Source organism: Helianthus annuus, chromosome 9 (genome assembly GCF_002127325.2).
Source record: "Helianthus annuus cultivar XRQ/B chromosome 9, HanXRQr2.0-SUNRISE, whole genome shotgun sequence".
NCBI lineage: Eukaryota > Viridiplantae > Streptophyta > Magnoliopsida > Asterales > Asteraceae > Helianthus > Helianthus annuus.
The window spans coordinates 109,271,841-109,289,433 of NC_035441.2; the positions used below are offsets into that span (position 1 = coordinate 109,271,841).

Below are 17,593 nucleotides of genomic sequence, written 5' to 3' on the forward strand. Positions count from 1 at the left end.
TCGACCACCTTTTAATTAACTCAGACTCATGATCAGTGTCAGACGATGTGAAAGTGACGTCAATGTTTTTTGGTAATTCATCAGTTGTTTCGGATTTTAGCGTTATATTGACTGCTTTTTGGACTAGCTCCTCATTTGGTTTTCTGGGAGAATATCCTTCCCAGATCGGAGGTGGACACTTATTATAGCTAACACTCGGTTTCTTACCAGTATCCTTCTTCTTTATCTTCTCATCCTAAAATGCTTCGAAGCCTGCAACAGTTGGATAAATTCGATCAATGAGATAATCAGAACTAGAATAACTTTGTAATAATCGTCTAATTCTCTCATTCTCTATTTTCTCAGTCTCCAACTCTTGCTTCCACTTTGCACTTTCTTCGATGTAAAAATTGATAGCTTTCTGCTTCGTCATCATCACAACATTCAGCATTGTCAATGCATCTTCTCGTTCAGAATTTGTCTTTTGAAGACCAGTTACTGTTCTGTTCAATACATCGTAAGATTCCTGTAACACCCCAAAAACGGGTTTAGTAATTTAAACCCGGTTACTATTAAGAAACGGGTAAGGTACCGTTAATGATAAAAGTTAACCTGTAAATGAAGATTAACTAGGAATAATTAACCTAGTTGATTATTGGTATCGTTAGTAGTAAACGAAGAGTTGTAGCCTTATTTAATTAAAACGAAACATGAGGGACCAAAGTGGGATAACTTGAAAGTTGTTTTATTAAATGAAAATAACACAAACACACACACACACACACACTTGGTGTGTGTTCTGTACGTGATCAGGGGAAGGCTCTAGAGAGCCAAACCCTAGTTCATCATATATCATCCAATTGAAGGATGAATCGAGGCTCAAATTCAAGAAGGAACATGAATTAACGATCACCCAAGCTAGGGGATAATAAGGTATGTTGAATTTTGATGTTTAATGAAGTTGAAAATCCGTAATGAGTCAAATGAGAGAATTGGTAAATAAATACCAATTTATTTAAAATGCAAAAAGGTTTGGGTTGTTTAGACCAAACGGGTCAGTTGATGATGATATTATCATTTGACGATGATGACTAATGAACGTTTGTTTAGTTTTATGCTAACAGGATGGATAGCGTATGGAAATTACGTTGCTATTAATTAGCAAGTAAAAATGCAATGTACTTAAATGGGTCAATGAATTGACTCGAGCCAGGTATGTGTAAGTAAAAAGTTTAGCAAGGATATGCGATTGTTGAAAGCCCCTCGCCGTAAAAGAAAGGACTAAAAATTGACCAAAATGCCCTTAAAAGGCAAATTAGGCAAACGACCCGTAAGGGTAGTTTGGAAATAAGTTTTATAAATGAATAAACCCTTTTGGTTGCGTAAAAGTGAAAGATGTAAGCCCTTTTGGCTTAATGCCCCGTAATGAGCATTTTTCGTAAATTGTCGAACCGAAGGGTAACATGTGGAATATTTGATTTTAGCCAGGTAGATCCACCACAAATATAATCGTGGTAGAAGATAAAAGAAGCCTTAGTGTGAAAATTGGAGGCACGAAAAGTATAAGCGAGATTCGAGCTAAGAGCTGGAATCTCATTAAATGGGTCGAATAACTTTAATGCATACCGGGTAGCGGATGCCTAAATCCCATGAATGAAGCTCCAGATAATGAGAAAGTTTTATAATTATAATGTCCATGTGAGTTTTGAGTATAAACAAATGAGTTTGTTTGATAAAAGCATGAACGGGTCAAAAGGAGGCGAGGAAACGGATGCGAATACGGACACTTAAGGTAAGTGATTTCCGGAATCACTTCTTATTTATAAATGAAGTTTGGTATGTTTTATATTGGGAACCATGTAATAATTTATGGGTAAAGGTAAGTACCAAGGTAAGTTCATATGAACTTCGTCTATTCTTAATGTAAATTAAGATGATAGTCTCATCGTGTTAATGGAATGTTCGTTATGTTGCTGAATGTCCATCGTGTTAATAGAATGTTCATTATGTTGCTGAATGTTCATCGTGTTAATGGAATGTTCATTATGTTGCTGAATGTTCATCGTGTTAATAGAATGTTCATTATGTTGCTGAATGTTCATCGTGTTAATAGAATGTTCATTATGTTGATGAATGTTCATCGTGTTAGTGGAATGTTCATTATGTTGCTGAATGTTCATCGTGTTAATGGAATGTTCATTATGTTGCTGAATGTTCATCGTGTTAATGGAATGTTCATTATGTTGCTGAATGTCCATCGTGTTAATAGAATGTTCATTATGTTGCTGAATGTTCATCGTGTTAATGGAATGTTCATTATGTTGCTGAATGTTCATCGTGTTAATAGAATGTTCATTATGTTGCTGAATGTTCATCGTGTTAATAGAATGTTCATTATGTTAATGAATGTTCATCGTGTTAGTGGAATGTTCATTATGTTGCTGAATGTTCATCGTGTTAATGGAATGTTCATTATGTTGCTGAATGTTCATCGTGTTAATGGAATGTTCATTATGTTGCTGAATGTTCATCGTGTTAATGGAATGTTCATTATGTTGCTGAATGTTCATCGTGTTAATGGAATGTTCATCATGCTTGTTGGAAGTTAGTCGGTTATGTTTGTTTGTAATTGCATTGATTTGTGTTGATATGATTGTAGATAAGACTCAACTTACAAATAAGTGAATATGACTTGTATGTATGTATGTAGATATGGAACTATAGTGTATGTAAGTATGTATGAAAGTATGCACGTACGCATGATTTAGATACGTTATAGCATTAACATTATTAATAGTGTGCCTCGAAAATGAAATGTAATACATGTACATTATTGAAATCTCACCAGGGAATGAATACGCAGATGAAATGCTTACATTTAAAGTGATAAAGGAATGTAAAGTATACGTGGATGAACCTTGTAAGGGTTTTATGAGTATGAATATGTTATCGTATCTAAAATGTTGAAGTGTTATAAACATTGTATGAAAGTTTATGGCCATTATTTATATAAATGCAAAGGTTCTTATAAATTCTCGATTATGTAAGCTTAGGTCTTACAAGTTATATTATTTGGTCCATGTACAGTATAATGTTAATGCAAATCGGGAATTCGAAAAAAAAACTAATTATGGGTGAATAAACACCAAGTTGAACGAAAGTATGAAAGAAAATGTGATAACCGTTAGTGTTATGGATGAGAATGATGAAATCCTTGGCTGATGAAAGTATGTAGATGTGTATGTAAGCATGTATGAAGGTACGTATGAGTGTCTGCATTATATAACGATAAGTAAGTATGTAAGTGTTTTGGTCAAAAATCACACAAGGATAATGTAACCAAACTTTATGTAAACGGGGTATGATGCTTGGTTAGCTATGAAAGTAAAGGATCACTTCCGTGATAAAGATACAAAGACACAGTGATTTATACGAGGAAAAAGCCCTTGATCAATGTATGATCTCCGGCATAAAAAACCTCGGGTGATGGCAACTACCGATCACCAACTTCAATATAATAAAAATGTAGTTACAACTTCGGATGATAATGAGCTGAGTACAAGGATCACTGAGTGTCTAAGTGTTGAGAGTTGTGTCGTATGTTGTGTGTGTTCTTCCGAATGAGGAAGATGGGTATTTATACATGTGTAGGTAACTTATTTTAGGTAGATAGACCACTAATCAGCTCATTACCCCTTTAGAAATAAAGATAATCTAGCCTAAATTGCTGCCCTTAGATCAAGCCATGTTTCCATATCCGGCACAACGTTCATCTTCAATTCAGCTCTTGCCATATTTGTAAAAGCGCGTCCCTGGATCATGATATGTAGGGCATATCCTGCTAGATATTCCTGCAAAATAATATTGTAGTAATCGAAAATGACCGTTAGTACTAGGATCACCTCAATGTCCCGTGATCCTGATCCTGAGGTCCGGCTGAGGATCACTGCCTGCCAAAGAAATAAGGATCACTGGTTAGGATCACGTATAAGGATCATTCATAGTAAAAATCCAGCCCTAACAATTGCCCCCAAAATATAAGGAGTTAATTGTAAATAGATGAGTTATATTTTGTTTTGAGCTTATCTCTAACGGACGATCCCGGTTTACTAGCCGTTGTACATGGACTAGCCGTTAGGATATTTACGTCACTGATGTGACAATCCCTGCGGATCATCATTATAAATAGGAGATAGGGTTAGGATCATTTTGCATTTAAATTCGAAGTATCTTCCTTTATAATCGTCACCGAAGGCTTGATCAGGTATCATCTTCTTCTTTTTCTTCTTTGCTCTGTTCTTTCTTGCTTTTACCCTGTTTTCATCTCGAATATGCTTCTTCGGAATTCACCGCACAAAGGCTCTAAGAAGGATAGTCCCTTGAAAAGCCAGGGGATTATCAAAGATTCTCCTACGGAGAGATGCTGCTTTAGCGATATCCAAATAGACAAGATTCGCCATTGTTTCCCAGCGAATGTTGTTTTCAAACCCTTTGATCCTACTGCTCTGAGTGATTTTGTTTCGGACACTTGGGTGGCCTTTCCTGCTACTCCTTTCCTCATCGGGTATTCATATCCTTTTCCGACATTTACCCAATCTTTCTTTTCTCTTACCGGCATCTCATTTATCCAAGCTATGCCGATGATCTGGAGGGTTCTATATACCTTTGAGAGGATCATCGAGCAAGAAGGGATTGATTTGGGGATGTCAGAGTTAGCTGAGCTCTATGATCTCACCACCTTTGGTTCTCACCGGTACTTGTTGAAACGGAAATCTGGGGAGGATCACCCTATCTTCAAAGTTACCAAGAATGATAAAAACTGGAAACGTCGGTTTTTCTTTGTTAAGAGGGATTCCATCCCAGATGGGAAGGATCTGCCCAAGGAATGGGCCACTCATGGTAGGATAGAGGATCCTCGAAGGATCACTATCAGTTCTGTCTCATATGATGAGGATCACTGATGTCTTTTCTTTTTTTGTCTTTTTATGCAGCTATCTCCGTTGCTCACTTAAGGTTGACCCCTGCTGCCAAAGAAAGAGTGTTAGCTTTCAAGAAGCTTGATCCTGAAGTTCGAAGCTTTCAGATTATTATCCAAGATTCTCAAGAGATATCCTCTGCATCTGCCACAATGTCAAGTAAGTATCCTCATAAAAAATAAGTCTTATGTGAAAGTATTCAATTTAATAAGGGAACTTATCTTGTTTTTGAATTGTGTAGGTGCCGGAAAGTCTGCCAGGTCTGTTAAATCTGCCTCCATGTTTGGGATAAGTGACCTTGCCAATGTCACGTCTTCTAAGAAAAAGAAGGCTCCTGCTGCCAGCCCTTCAGTCTCAGCTCCTAAAGCGTCCATTCGGGGTAAGGGAAAAAAGAGGAAAACCTCTGATGAACTCCAGGGATTCCCTCTCCTTCGTCAGCAATTTCTTGACTATGTGAACGAGGTGAGGATCACTGCCCCTGTTGGTTATCTAGTATCTTTCGAGGATCACCTGATTCCGAGCTTGTTTTTATTTCTTTTGTTTGCAGAAACTTGCTGAGATTGAAACTTATATTGGCAATGTTGAGGACCAGGAGAGCCAGATTGCCGATCTTCAGCAAATGGGTGTGTTGAAGGATCTCAAGATAGCGGATTTTGAGAAGGAACTCCAGGCCACCAAGGATGAAGCTGCTCAGAGGCTGATTGACATGGATAATGAGAAGCAGGAGATCATCCAGGATGCCAAGGTCTCTGCCGCAACTGCTATGTACAAGATACAACTACAAATGGCTGCGGAGGCTCAGGATCCTGCCTTTGACAAGAGCTCATGGGATGTTGAAGGTTGGAAGGCAAGGCTGGTAGACTTGGATGATGAGGAGGATGCTGAGGATATCCCAAGGCTGGAGGGAGGTGATGCTGGCAAGGATCATGGTGAAGCGAGTGGAGCTGGTGGTGATGGTGCAGCGAAGGTTTGAGCTGCAAGATTGGGCAATGATGGAAACTTCTAGACATAGCCGGAGCCCAATTTTTTTTTGTTTAGTGGTTGTGATGTTTTTAAAACAATGTTGGTCTGTATTTGAACAATAGTTTAGGGTTGAGGATCCTGGATCCTTTGAACAACAGGTAGGATTACAAAAGGTGGAGGGATCCTCTGTTTGGGGGATGAAGCCTTTGTGATCCTGCTGCTTTTACTTTCCTGCAAAAATGCTAAGACCGCATAGACAATGGACACCCTTTGCCAACCCATGTGGACGGGCCACGTTTTGCTGGTAGAAATGTGGGTTGGCAATTTTGACAACTTTTTTGAAAGGGTTAATGATCCTTTGGTTTAATAATATAACTTTAATCTTTCTGGCTTATCTTGTGTTGTTATCCTTTTTGATTTTCAATTGTTTTGACACATGTTTGTTTGAAAAGTTGAGCAAATTATGTTTAAGAAATTTAGGATATGATCCTGGATCAAATATCCTATAATCGAAAGTTTTCAAGATAGTTTATTTTAAGGATCATAGGTTCAGTTGTCAAGGTCTAAAGGTTATTCAAATGAATAATGAAATTAAAAGTAGTTAAGGATCATACCTGAGGATCCGAGTTAGGATCCTAACCTTTAATCAGGATAACCATAAGTAAAAATCTTAATGAACAATAAGGATTAAGGATCCTTAATTGTTTAACTTCGAAAACCTGAAAAATGGAGTATAACTTGGGACTAAGCCAATATAAAAGATAAGTTTGTAACTGGGGACAAGCCCAAAGGATAACTGAGAATGATCCCGGAGGATCACTGGGGACAAGCCCATAGGATAACTGGGGACAAGCCCAAAGGATAACTGGGGACAAGCCCAAAGGATCGTATGTAAACTGGAGTATGGCCCTTTCTGGCAACTATCCAAACTTAGTGACATGAAAATGTCAAAACCTTAGCTAACGTGAAAACGTTAGAAACCTTAGGAACGGATGTATGGTGCGTCCACCATTATACGTAGGATCCTGGGTATAGCCAGTACGATGAGGTCGCCAGCCCCGAAAGTGGGTACTGATCCCAAAGACGTGAACTATATCAGGATCATCGTGCGCTGCTGGCGGAAACTGGGGATAATCCCAAGGATAACTGGGGTTGGACCCGAGGATCTGTGATGCTTTTGAAGATCTTTGATGATATGCTGAAGATACCTGAACTATCATAACTCAAATGGTTTGTGAGTAGAGGATGAAGGATACATGATCCTTATCCTTAGGCAAAAAGTAAGAAAATGCAATAGTTTTAGGATAAGCATATTACCTGTGTAAGGATCAACGATATCTCCAGGATCCTTCAAGGATATTCCAATGTAAGGATCACATGCAGGAAGGATCATGTTCACATGAAATATTTCTTTAAGTGAACAGCATTCCAGGCTCTTGGTAACAAGTTTCCTTCCATGGTTAGCAACCTGTATGCCCCCTTTCCTGCTTCAGCTTCAATCAAGTAGGGACCTTCCCATTTTGGTGCTAGCTTCCCGTCAGCAGGATTGATGGTGTTTTGAAATGCTTTTCTCAACACCATATCTCCGACTTGGAACTTCCTTATCCTGACATTCTTGTTGTAGGCACCAGCCATCCTTTGTTGGTAGCTTGCCATTCTTATCCTAGCTAGATCCCTGTTTTCCTCAATAGTATCCAAATCCTGAGCTAGGGTTGTAGCATTTTCTTCAGGATCACGAGCACTTGTTCTAGCAGTTGGGATCACCATCTCTGTTGGGATCACTGCTTCTGCCCCAAATACTAAAGAGAAAGGTGTTTGGCCAGTGGCATTCTTGGGAGTTGTCCTATCAGCCCATAGCACATAAGGTAACTCCTCTGCCCATTTTCCTTTCTTGGATCCTAGCTTCTTCTTCAGATTGTTGATGATGATCTTGTTGGATGATTCTGCTTGACCATTGGCTTGTGGATGAACTGGTGTTGATGTTATCATCTTGATTCCCCAACTGTCACAAAAGTTAGTGGTTCTCCTTCCAATGAATTGAGAACCATTATCACATATAATTTCAGAGGGGATGCCAAATCTGGTTATAATGTTTCTTTTAATGAAGGATATGACTTCCTTTTCTCTGACTTGAGCGAAGGCTTCAGCTTCTATCCACTTGGAAAAATAGTCAGTCATGGCAAGCATAAATACTTTTCCACCAGGTGCTTTAGGGAGCTTGCCAACTATATCCATTCCCCATCTCATGAATGGCCAAGAGGATGGTATGGGGTGTAGTAATTCAGCTGGTTGGTGAAGGATATTGCTATGTCTTTGGCAAGGATCACATTTCTTAGCATACTCTACAGCATCCCTTTTCATGGTTGGCCAGTAGTATCCTGTTCTAAGGATCCTTGAGAATAATGCCCTGCCCCCAGTGTGGTTTCCACAATCTCCTTCATGGAAATCCTTCAACACCTCTTCAATTTCAGGATCCTCGATACATCTCAAATATGGTCCTGCAAGAGATCGCTTATATAATACATTATTCAGAATTGTGAATTGAGATACCTTAATCCTGAAAGCTCTAGGATTTTCTCCCATCGGGATCTCCCCGTGTTGCAAATATCCCATGATCGGTGAGATCCATGATCCTGAATTAGGTTGGGCTTCTTGACTAGGGATCATTGCAGTATCCTCTTCTATTTCCATGGCCACCTGTTTTTCAATAGCAGGAGCCAGGATATGGATGATAGGGATACTTATATCTTCTGGAATCTTCAAAGATGATCCTAGGTTGGCCAATGCGTCAGCTTCCGTGTTATCCTCCCTTGGTACCTGTGTTAAGCTAAAAGAAACAAAAGAGAGTGCCAATTCTTTGACTATCTCTAAATATTTGGTTAGTTTTTCACCTTTAACAGCATAGGATCCATTAAAGTGATTGGTGATCAATAATGAATCTACATATACTTCGAGATATTTTACCCCCATATCCTTAGCAATTTGTAAGCCAGCAATTAAGGCTTCATACTCAGCCTCATTGTTAGTTGCCTGGAACTCACAAGCTATAGAGTGGGGTATTATGTCCCCCTGTGGCGATTTTAGTAGGATCCCTAGCCCTGTGCCTTTGATATTTGAGGATCCGTCGGTGTGTAGTATCCAAGGATCCTTGGTCTCATCCAGCTGCTGGACCTCCAATTCTGCTCCCTTTTGTAGATCACTACTGAAATCAGCCACAAAGTCAGCTAGTGCTTGAGATTTAATGGCTGTTCTTGGTTCGTATCTTATATCATGGGCACTAAGCTTCACTGCCCACTTAGCCATTCTCCCTGACATATCCGGTTTCCTGAGGACATTCTTAATTGGAAAATTAGTTTTAACAATAATAGTATGAGTTTCAAAATAATGCCTTAACTTCGTGGATGCCATGATTAATGCAAGGATGAGTTTTTCGAGGTGTGAGTACCTGGATTCGGCATCAAGTAGACTTTTACTTACATAGTAGATAGGATATTGTGTACCTTCGTGATCCTTAACAAGGACAGCACTTACAGCGGTTGAGGATACCGCCAGATATAAGGATAACACATCTCCTTTTTCCGGTTTTGCTAATGCTGGTGCTGAGGACATATACTCTTTTAGGGCTTGTAAAGCATTTTCATGCTTCTCAGTCCATTCGAACTTCTTATTCTTCCTTAGGATATCGTAGAATTCTTTGCACTTTTCTGAGGATTTCGATATGAACCTGTTCAAAGCTGCTATCCTGCCTGTTAGTCTTTGAACATCCTTGGTATTGGCAGGAGACTTGATATTTATTAATGCTTTGATTTGTTCTGGGCTTGCTTCAATGCCCCTCTGGGTTACCATGTATCCTAAGAACTTTCCTGCCTTAACACCAAAATGGCATTTCGAAGGATTAAGTTTCATGTTGTAACTATCAAGGATATCGAATGCTTCTTCCAAGTCCCTTAGGTGATCCTCAGCTTTCTTTGACTTGACCACCATATCATCTATGTACACCTCCATAGTTTTTCCAATTTGATCTTTGAACATCATATTTACCAGCCTTTGATATGTTGCCCCTGCATTTCTTAGTCCAAAAGGCATGGCAATATAACAATATAAACCGGTTGGGGTCATAAAGGCTGTATCCTCTTGGTCAGATGGTTCCATCTGGATTTGTTGGAATCCGGATGATGCATCCATAAAAGTTAACAGTTCATGCCCCGCTGTTGCATCCACCATGGAGTCAATGTGGGGTAATGGGAAAGGATCCTTGGGACATGCCTTATTCAAATCAGTGAAATCGACACATACCCTCCACTTTCCGTTTTTCTTTTGGACAACAACCACATTGGCTAACCATTTAGGATACTTTACCTCTCTGATCATACCTGCTCGAAGTAGTCTCTCTACTTCTTCTTGGATAATGGCATTCCTTTCTGGTGCAAACTTCCTCCTTTTTTGATGGATTGGCTTGATAGACCTGTCAATGCCAAGTTTGTGAGTAATAATATCCTTAGATATACCTGTCATATCTTCATGTTTCCAAGCAAAGGTAGATTTTCTTCTTTTGAGGAAGGATATCATGTCTTCTTTCATTTTGCCAAGGATCCCTGATCCGATATAGATTTTTGATTCAGGATCACTAGGGTCCAAGAGGATTTCATCTACATCTTGTTCCCTTGCCTCCAAGACGTTCCTCGGAGGATACTGTAATTGCTATTGCTCCCTTGGCTTCGAGGTTGGCTTCATGGATGAGGTATAGCAATCCTTAGCTTCTTGCTGGTCACTGTCGATCTTGATTATCCCCCATGGGCTAGGGAGCTTCACACATTGATGGTAGGTAGATGGAACTGCTTTCATGTCATGTATCCAAGGCCTGCCAAGGATAACGTTGCAACAAGATAAACAGTCAATAACACAAAATTTTTGGTAATTATGTAATCCTTCCACGTAGATTGGGAGTTTGATGTCCCCCAGAGTTTTCTTCGTTTCTCCACTGAATCCTACAAGCACGGAGGATCTTGGTGTGATGTCTGATTCTGGGATTCCCATCTTCTTCAAGACATCAAGCTGGATTATGTTCACTGAGCTCCCTCCATCGATAAGGATCCTGCGGACAAAATGGTTAGAGATAAAGAGAGTGATAACTAAACTATCATGATGAGGATCCTGGATGTTGATGCGATCATCCTCATCAAATGTTATCATCTTTCCTTCTGAGACGCTTGAGGTTCTAATAGGCCTTTCTCCATTATCCATTTTTGATTCTTTTGCATGTCTTTTGGCCGCTGAGAAGGATGTTCCACAAATGTCTGATCCTCCGGATATGAAGTTAATCACTTGTGCATTTGCCGGAGGTGCTGGAGCCTTTTCAGGGATCCTTTCAGGATCCTGGGTCCTTTGCTTTTTTCTTCCCAACAATTCCTTTAGATGCCCCTTGCTTAGCAGGTATCCAATTTCTTTTCTTAAGGCTATGCAATCTTCAGTTAGATGGCCGAAATCCTCATGGTATGCACACCATTTGGACTTGTCTTTAGTCCCGGATGGTTTATCATTCTTCCTGGGCCACCTAGCCTTTTCACCTAGATTCTGCATTGCAAGGATTAGTTCGTGATTGTCAACGGAAAAACAATATTCTGAGATTGGAGGATATTCTTCATCATCCTCTTCTTGGTCGACAGCATGCACATTCTTGTTCTCGTTTCTATGGTAGGATTTGAACTGGTTGTTTTTGAAGGAGGATCCTTGCTTATCTTGTTTTGAGGATCCTACTTGTCTCTCCTGGATCCTCTTGTCATCCTCTAGCCGGATAAACCTGAGTGCTCGAGTTCTTACTTCATCTAAATTCCTGCAAGGTGTCATAACAAGATCATCATAGAATAATGAATCCTTAAGAAGTCCCATTTTGAAGGCTTCAACAGCCGTAGCCATATCCAAGTTGGGAATATCCAAGGATTCTTTACTAAATTTAGTTATATAATCCCTTAATGATTCATTATTATTTTGAGTTATCCTGTACAAATCACTGGTTAATTTTTCAAATTTTCTACTACAAGAGAATTGGTTATTGAATAAATTAACTAAATTAGCAAATGAAGTAATAGAGTAAGGGGGAAGACTTAGCAGCCATTTAAGGGCTGATCCAGTAAGAGTAGATCCAAATCCTTTGCATAGGCATGCTTCCTTCAATTTTTCTGGGATAGGATTGATCTCCATCCTTTCCCTGTATTGTGCTATATGTTCCTCTGGATCCGTTGTGCCGTCATACAACTTCATGGTAGGGATATGGAACCTTTTGGGTACCTCTGCATCACAGATTGGTGGTGCAAAGCGAGATACCTTGTGGCTCCCATCTGCAATCTCTGGGATAGGCTTGACTACCCCTGGAACACTTGAGATCATGTCCTTTAGTTTCTGTAGTTCCCTGGCCATAACATGATTGGTACCTGTATCCTGCATGAATCCATGGTTAGTGGTAGGATAATTATTTAAAGTGTTACCTCCCATTGGGTTCAAGTTAGGGAATCCGTATTGCTGGGATTCTGGAATAACGGAGGGACCAGTGGAAGCAATGGTCTGCATTGGAATGAAGTCCCCTTGATGGACATCTAGATTCCCTGCTTGCAAACTTTTTAGGGATCCTGGCATCTGTAAGGATCCTGGTATCTGGGATGATCCTGGAACGAAGGAGGATCCTTGAACCTGGGATGATCCTGGAACAAAGGAGGATCCTTGGCCCTGGAACGATCCTGGAATAAAGTAGGATCCTTGAAACTGCTGTGCCCCCGGATAGGCTCCCGGATTCATGAAGGATCCCATATACTGAGGATAGGATCCTGCTGGCTGAAAATACGAGCCCGATGTCTGAGTCATTGCTGCTGACTTGAGATGTAATCCTCTCGTCTCCCCTGTGATCTGTACGTCTGGGATCCCTGATGGCTGAGAGGTGACCATTGGAGTCTCAAAGCTCAAGGATTTTGGCATCAGTGGGGAATGATCCTCTGCCGCTTTCTTTTGTCTTTTGAGATCTCCAATCTCCCTGAGGATCCTGTCATTAGTTTCATCCTGCCGCTGCATACGATCCTTCATCTGCAAAATTAAAGCAAACACATCACTAGTACTGGGAATAGAAGAATTCATAGCAGAAGAAGATGGAGGTTTAGCGAAAGAAGGGGTTGGTCTCTTCTCAGCATTTCTCTGGGATCCTGCCGGTGGAGGAGGTAGAGTGGTTTGTGCTGAGGTGACTGCAGACATCGCCGTGGAAGTATTCTTCAATGATGAAGCCATGTAACTCTTTGAATTGATTTTGAACAAAGGATTTTCTTTATGAATGAAGCACCAATTGCCCCACGGTGGGCGCCAAACTGTTTTGGTCAAAAATCACACAAGGATAATGTAACCAAACTTTATGTAAACGGGGTATGATGCTTGGTTAGCTATGAAAGTAAAGGATCACTTCCGTGATAAAGATACAAAGACACAGTGATTTATACGAGGAAAAAGCCCTTGATCAATGTATGATCTCCGGCATAAAAAACCTCGGGTGATGGCAACTACCGATCACCAACTTCAATATAATAAAAATGTAGTTACAACTTCGGATGATAATGAGCTGAGTACAAGGATCACTGAGTGTCTAAGTGTTGAGAGTTGTGTCGTATGTTGTGTGTGTTCTTCCGAATGAGGAAGATGGGTATTTATACATGTGTAGGTAACTTATTTTAGGTAGATAGACCACTAATCAGCTCATTACCCCTTTAGAAATAAAGATAATCTAGCCTAAATTGCTGCCCTTAGATCAAGCCATGTTTCCATATCCGGCACAACGTTCATCTTCAATTCAGCTCTTGCCATATTTGTAAAAGCGCGTCCCTGGATCATGATATGTAGGGCATATCCTGCTAGATATTCCTGCAAAATAATATTGTAGTAATCGAAAATGACCGTTAGTACTAGGATCACCTCAATGTCCCGTGATCCTGATCCTGAGGTCCGGCTGAGGATCACTGCCTGCCAAAGAAATAAGGATCACTGGTTAGGATCACGTATAAGGATCATTCATAGTAAAAATCCAGCCCTAACAGTAAGCATGTACGTATAGACGTGTTTATGTTTGCAAGTATGTTTTCGGGTGTATGTAAGTAGATATATGAGTGTATATATATGAACGTATGTACGTATGTATGAAATGGGATTGAATGTGCACAAAGGAATAAAGATGGAATGTATGAATATACGTGCGAATGAACGTATGCACGAAGTAGGGATTATCGCCCGTCAATGGATGAGGAATGTATGTATGTATGTATGTATGTATGTATGTATGTATGTATGTATGTATGTATGTATGTATGTATGTATGTATGTATGTATGTATGTATGTATGTATGTATGTATGTATGTATGTATGTATGTATGTATGTATGTATGTATGTATGTATGTATGTACGTACGTACGTATGTATGTATGTACGTACGTACGTACGTACGTACGTACGTATGTATGTATGTATGTATGTATGTATGTATGTATGTATGTATGTATGTATGTATGTATGTATGTATGTATGTATGTATGTATGTATGTATGTATGTATGTATGTATGTATGAATGTATTCATGTAGGTATGTATGTATGTATGAACATACATGTGGATGTACGTATATGAGTATACATAGTAGCATGTAACGGTAACAAACGTAGAATGAAGTTTAACTCCCGAGTTAAGCATGAATAAGTGAGTTTGATATAGTAGTTTAGATTCCAGTAGTAAAACTATAAGCGAAAGTTTACGAAATACTTATGATCATATCCTAACCCATTATATGGCTAAAGAAGTAAGTAGGAAGAATGTTATAATGGACTGTTGTAATGAGTATGAGTGCGACGAAAGTAAGAGTGCCATTTCCAACATGATTTATGAATAAAAGTAGATATAATCGAGTCGCTATGATAAATGAATGCATGGAAGTATTATGCTTGATTTAAGAAAGTAAGGATAAGACGTCCGGTTATATTTGTTCAGGAATGAGTCCTTATTATAAGGTATGAGTGAATTCGTGCCGTGGTATGTATTTTGAATGGAAGGAATGAATAAACATGTAGTGATGATCATCACTAAGGAGCTAACATGAGGCAAGAATTCGAAATCCAAAGATATATGAATATATTTTATAAGTGTGATATATAGAAGGACTGGTAGTAACCGGTAAGTGAAGATTTATGGCCCCGTGGATATGAGCAAGGTTTCGGGGATGAAACCTCTTTTAAGGGGGGTAGACTTGTAACACCCCAAAAACGAGTTTAGTAATTTAAACCCGGTTACTATTAAGAAACGGGTAAGGTCCCGTTAATGATAAAATTTAACCTGTAAATGAAGATTAACTAGGAATAATTAACCTAGTTGATTATTGGTATCGTTAGTAGTAAACGAAGAGTTGTAGCCTTATTTAATTAAAACGAAACATGAGGGACCAAAGTGGGATAACTTGAAAGTTGTTTTATTAAATGAAAATAACACACACACACACACACACACACACACTTGGTGTGTGTTCTGTACGTGATCAGGGGAAGGCTCTAGAGAGCCAAACCCTAGTTCATCATATATCATCCAATTGAAGGATGAATCGAGGCTCAAATTCAAGAAGGAACATGAATTAATGATCACCCAAGCTAGGGAATCATAAGGTATGTTGAATTTTGATGTTTAATGAAGTTGAGAAATCTTGATGAACATCACAAGTAGTGATTTATGTATGAATCGTAGAGGTTATGGCCAAATTGGCAATGTATGCTTGCTTAGGAACGAACCCTAAGTGAAGATTTTGAGTAAATTTCTATAAATTAAGTGTTTTGATGAATTACTACACCTAGCTAAGTGGGTTAGTTTAATCCATGAAAGGGTATGAAATTGATTGTGAATATGTGTAGTATGTGATGTGTACATGTATATAGATTGAGTATGGTATATAATTTGTATGATGATTACTTGTATTGATGAATGAAAGTGATAATTAGGAAGAAAAGCATGAAATACTTGTACATCATGCTTAGAAAGTAGTACGCACACCAAGTGTTTGATGAAATGTCTAAAAGACAATAATAAGTGAAATTGCATGCAAGTAATGAGTAAACATATATAGTTCATGTAAAGATTATGTAGGGATGATGTTGAGTATTCTGTATGCTTGTTGGAATGGATTAACGAAGGTCATATATGAGATGTGAATTTGATATGGTTGTTCATATGTATAAGCATATATGATAATAAGAACGTGAATGTAATGACATGAATGTATAGGAATCATGTCAAGATGGTTGAGAGCGTGGAAGGCTAACGGGCTAAGAAGACTCAAGTAAGTGAACGTAAATACGGACGCGCAAGGTAAGTGTATTCCGGACTTACCCTTTAGTTTCTAAAATGTATTGTAGTATGATGATTATCGTGAGTCATGTAAGAAGGTATGAATCAATGGAAGTATTAAGGTAAGTTTGGCGAAATGAGTCGAAAAGTGGTTAAGGGAAGAGTTTCTAACAAGTGCGGGTAAGAGGGAACTTACAATTTGGTATCATGTATTAAGAGAAGATAAGTAGTTACAAATGTGAATATGGGTTTGATTGTATGTAAGTAGTTGAAACTAGTAGGAGAGTATGACTATGAACGCGTAAGATGTAGATTGTAAGTATGTGCGTATGGATAGAAAAGTATGTATGAATGAATTGGTATTTAGCTAAATGCATGGACGAAGGAGGTTTGCTTATGTGTATACGTGAACCTATATATATGAATGAAGTCTAACGATGCTAATCGATTTTCTATTAAGAGTGTAATGGAAGTGCAGGAATACTAATTTTGGAAGTAAAGATTCGGTATTGAAGTCCGATGAATGTGTTCGAATGGACGGGTTAATGGATTTATATAAGTGAGATCAAGAGATGTTGACGCTCGAATACACATACTTTAAAATTTTATGTATGATGTCACCGGTTGCTAACAATGTGTTTGTATGAGGTGATTGCAGGTTATACAGGTTTATGGATTTCTCATCATTGAGTGTATGCGGTCGAAGATCGAGTTAAGACATGGATTGTACGTGCGGGTGCATGGTCACGTAATTTAGTATAAGTATGTCAGGTCTTAATTAAATATATAGAAAGGATTAAAGTATTTAAGGTGAAAGAATGAATATAACGAAAGAAATTTTAAATATACATTTTCCGCTGCATTAAATTTGGTTAAAACGTGTTAGGGCGTTACAATTCCTTCACGTAATTGAGATTGAACAGTAATTGTTCCTTCATCTTTTCAAACTCGGCCAATTTCTCATCTTTTGCTGCACATTCCTTGCAAGGTTCTAAACACTTTAAGCAAGGCTTGATGACTTCCACAATCTTTTCTACTTCAATGATCTTCTCAGATTCAACTTTTTCAGCTACAGTTTTCACTTCTTCATTTTGAACAGTCTCATCTTTTTGAGCAACACTTTCAGACTTCATTTTCTTTTGTTCTTTTGTAGCTTGTTTCTCCTTCAGTTTCTCCAAGCGATCTGCAAAATAAAATTGAAAACTTTCAGGAGAGAGATGAGATTTTGCAACATTAATATGTCTTTCTTCCTCATCATCACTACTGGCATCAGTTGGTGATTGATCAAATTCTATTGACTTGTCAGAACTATCATCCGAAGAA

At 38.8% G+C, this 17,593-nt stretch overlaps 1 long non-coding RNA gene across 1 annotated transcript; it reads left to right on the plus strand.

Moving 5' to 3' along the window:
* The first annotated feature begins 766 nt into the window (after window positions 1-766).
* Window positions 767-17,116, plus strand: LOC118482047. The gene is made up of 2 exons (XR_004866954.1): window positions 767-912; window positions 16,208-17,116. It is a non-coding gene; the product is annotated as an uncharacterized LOC118482047 (long non-coding RNA).
* The last annotated feature ends 477 nt before the right edge of the window (window positions 17,117-17,593 follow it).